Raw genomic sequence first — 4,541 nt, 5'->3', positions numbered from 1 at the left:
CAAAAGCCAATAGGAGCAGCACCCATCTGACTTGCTCTCGTGGCCACCTTGCAGGGTGGTTTTAAGATCGACTTGATGGGGGGGATATTCAGGAGCACTTTTTTGGCTGCAGCCATCAAACTGGGGCAAGCCCTGTGTGAGGGCAGCACCATCCATGACGTACAGAGCGCACACACACACAGGCTCCACTGGGCTCATTCACACAGTCAGTTCATGCGTATGCTTCAAGTACCTGTCCAATGACTAATCAAGGGACATCTGAGCAGGAAAGGAAAGGCCATTCCACCAGGGAAGCAGACCTCTGTTCAAATCCAGGCTCGACCTCTTTCATCTCTCTGAGCCTCAGTTTCCTCATTTGTAAAGATGGGGATAATAGCTAGGGCTGTTGGGAATATTATGTTAGAGAACTGAGATGAAAGTGATCTGACACAGCACTTGGAAAGTAGTAGGGGCTTACTAAATGCTGGTTAAATTGGAATCTGTAGAGGACTACAGGGAGATAAAGATCGAATGAATATTTTGGGGGATCCTAAGGAATATCAGCCTTGTGTCAGGTTCTGGACATACGGAGATGAATAAAACATGCCATCGTGGGGTTTTTATTTTAGGCAACGGGAGGGACATACACAAACATCAGAAAAGAAGTCACAGAAGAAGTCAACTTTATGCCAGTTTTAAAGGACATGAATGGGTTTGCAGGCAGGGATACTCCTGAGCTTGCAAGGTCCTCTTTGGTTATGTCTGACTTTGAGGATCATAGCCATAAAGAAAAATGAAATTCAGTACTCCATTCAGTTCGAATTGGCGAAGAGACCCCATCCAAGGTAAGGGACTCAGGGTGACGTCAGGCTCCTGGCTCCAGTCCCATACTCCACCCTCTTCCACCCTGTGCTGTGCTCAGGAGGTTGATGTAGGTGGATTGAATCAATGGAGCCCACTTGCCCTCTGGTTCCTGGTTGGGCTCAAACAATGGGGAGCCTGAGCAGGCAATGGGAAGGAGGGAGGAGAGCAAGGTTTTTATTTATTTACTCCCCTGCCTCCGCCTTGCTGGGCCACTGTGGGTTGGCTGGGTCCCTCTACCAAAAGCCGCAGCTCCTGCCAGGTGGGCCTCTCCACACAGTACTGTCTCAGGGTTCAGGTCACCACTCTGTCCCCTCTCTCTTCAGGCCAAGGGGAGGTGACAGCACTCAGCTATTACCAGCCCCAGGGAACTGCACTAGCCCTGTGGTTTCCCCACATCTTTGTAAATAGCTCCTTTATTCAACTCTTCTCGAATCACTAATTTAAGTGTGCCATCTGTTTCCTGCCAGCCCCTGACTGACACCTCCAGGTTCTCAGCCTGGATACTGCTTTACTCTGTGCATATATTTTTCTGGACCAGTGGAAAATAAGGCTGGAAATTTGGCCATGACAAGGTTGTCCTTCCAAATCTTTGCCCATCCTGTTTGCTGTTCAGTTTGGGCCAGTTGTAAGAGTCATTTTTCCTCCCAGTTCTGAGACAAAGTGGTTTTCAGGCCTAATCTGAGATCAAGAATCTCAGATGTATATGGGGACAGAATTCACATGAGCCCCTGGGGCATGTTGACCTACCGTATATGGTGCTTCTCAAGACTAATTTGCAATCACACACACCAAGCCCCCGGGAGCACCCTGACACACACAGTAGGTACTCTTAACCTTACTTGGTTATGTCATCCGCCTGACTTTATTCCCTTCACAAAGATAGTGTCCCAAACAATCTCTGCTCTGTAGTTGTGTCATTTATAGAGCTGCAACGTGAAGAAACATAGTTCACATTTCTTTGGACTCTACTGGGTGCCAGGTACTTCGGGCCATGTGGTAGAGAGTGGAATTGACACAGTGAACGGACATACTTTCTCTACCCACTTGCTGCCTTATCCATTGACTAGTTTCTAACCTTAAGCCAGCCACTTAAGGCCCCCCGTTAATGCCTCAGCTTCCCCATATATAAAATCCATATAATAATCGTCCTCTTAGAGTTGCTGGGAGGATTAAAGCAGTAAGGTGTATAAAGCACTTACACATGTTTATGATGATTATGGACGTGATCTCATCTAATCTTCGTCACAGTCTTCATCACAATCCTTGAGTGTATGTGACTGTCCCAACTTCGCAGGTCTGTCTGATCTCAGAGCCTGGTTCCAGTGCACTGTGTCTGTGGAGATGATGTGGGGGAAAGGAGTTCGGGAGGGGGTGTAAGAATATATTAACAATGGCCGCCAGTGTCAGGCCGTTACTGTGTGCCCGGAACCATGCTAAAGCTCCTTACATACATTATTCCAATTCAAACTTAAAATTATGCAACGAGGGGGCGCCTGGGTGGCGCAGTCGTTAAGCGTCTGCCTTCGGCTCAGGGGCGTGATCCCGGCGTTATGGGATCGAGCCCCACATCAGGCTCCTCCGCTGTGAGCCTGCTTCTTCCTCTCCCACTCCCTCTGCTTGTGTTCCCTCTCTCGCTGGCTGTCTCTGTCAAATGAATAAATAAAATCTTTAAAATTATGCAACGAGGAAACTATTATCAACCTTATTTTACACCAGGAAACTGGGGCATCAGGGGTTAAGTTACACGCCTAGGGGTCATGCGAACTGCCTGGCTTGGGGGGGGGGTAGATGGAATCCTGGTGTCCCCCACCCAGACATTCGTGTCCTTAACCATGAGGAGAAGAAAATGCCACACTTTTCAACTGACAAAACTTGGGGATCCCGCAGAAACCTGCCTGGGGAAGGGGTTCTGTACTGGGAGCTCCATCCCACTATAAACCAGACGGGTGTCCTCGGCTGCAGCAGTGAGAAGCTAGCTTAGCGCCGAGGCTGGCAAACGCAGGATCTGATGTAATCTATTCCATTACTGAGTGTGCAGTAGCTCATGTTTAAAAAAAAAAAAAAAAAAAAAGGAAAAGGAAAGAAAGAAGGAAAATGGCTGTAGAAATGGTCGGAAGGGGGGAGGCGTAGAAGCCGGCCAACTAAGAAGCAGCAGCTGGCTGTACGGAAGCCGATCACAGTGGCCATCAAACAGGAAGCAGGGGAGGACCCTAACCGTCCTGGTCATCCGAATTCCCTCCTGCAGGACAATGGAAGATGAGGCCACTTTGACAAGGCCCCGTTCAGACAGGCTCCCACAGCCAGGCTGGATTGTACAAAGCAGTGTCACTGCCTTAGAGGAGACCATGGGGGCGGGAGGATGAGAACCCCCGTATATAGTTCCTCCTCGGGGTGTGCTGTCTTCTCCAGCTCTGCCTCCGCTTGCTGCCCGCACAAACGCGGTGGGCGGTGGGGGGGACGGGGACTGTCCAATATCCCCATGAAAGGCATTCACTCAGGGAGGAGAGAGAAGAACAAAAAGCAAGGGGAAAATAAGATCTGGCTTCGTCCACCACAAAAGGGCAATGTGTGTCAAACCTGCCATGAAAGAGGTTGGGGACGAGGCTGATGAGGTGGGGACCCTCCCGAGAGAGATGGTCAGTGGGACCTAACAGGAGGCAGCTGCCACTTTGTAGGGCTGAAACCTTGCTAGAACTAGCTCCACTATAGGTTGAAATCTGTCTCAGATGGCTTCAGGGACAGGCAGCCCTGGATTCCACACCTAGCTCAGTCTCCCCAGCCACCATCCAGTACTCTGTGACCCCGCCCCCGGGCATGTTTGATTGGGCCGAGGGAAGAGGTCAGCTGACCCCAGGTAGACCAATCAGAATGTCACTGGAAGGGGACCCTTCCTGCCCCCCCCCCCGGGTTTGTTTTGATGTATCTTGTTTCTTTTTTCCCCCTATTTTGTGCACTGCTGTATCCCAAATGTCTAAGATAATGCCTGGCAGTGTAGTAGGTACTGCGTGTATATTTAACTGAAACTCTCCTTACTTCGAATCGGGATTCGGCCGACTGGTCTCTGCAGAGCTGGCACTGAGGTGCCTGCCCTAACTTGGGATCTGAGGCAGTCACATTCTGCAAAATGGATTGAGGAATGTGCAGAGGGAAAAGGAGGAGTAAGAAACGGAAACCAGAGGGATGGAGGCAGAGAGAGTCCGGACAGGCAACAGGAACATATGCCTGTATCTTCTTGATAATGTTTCCTTTTCACCCTAAACTGGCTTGAGTGGGTCTTGATATTTAAAACCAAATCATTCTAACCAAAACAGCATGTCTCCTTGGAGTCCCTCCCTAAAGGGATTGCTGAGAATTCCTATGCACTCGAAGTATTTTTAGCCGAGTGCACTTGGAGGCATGAAGGACAACTTTAATCCTTCACCAAATACCTTGTCTGATGTGCCTACTGAGACACTGAGGTGGGAAGGCGGTAGGGCAACCCTAGAGCCCCGCTGCCCGGCTCCCAGTACTGGCTCCCTCCCACCATCCTGCAACCTAGGGCAGGCTCTCTAACTCTGCTGAACCTCAATTCCCTCTTTGCAAAGTGGACATGTTAGTAGCATTTACCTCCACAGGTTATTTGAAAATCTAAAGCGCTTTGCACAGTGCTTACTTAGCACAGGGTTAGTGCTGGATAAGTAATAATAATGCATCCAATA

Source organism: Ailuropoda melanoleuca, chromosome 3 (genome assembly GCF_002007445.2).
Source record: "Ailuropoda melanoleuca isolate Jingjing chromosome 3, ASM200744v2, whole genome shotgun sequence".
NCBI lineage: Eukaryota > Metazoa > Chordata > Mammalia > Carnivora > Ursidae > Ailuropoda > Ailuropoda melanoleuca.
The sequence above is the reverse complement of the archived record's forward strand: the minus strand, read 5'-3'. Positions refer to the sequence as shown.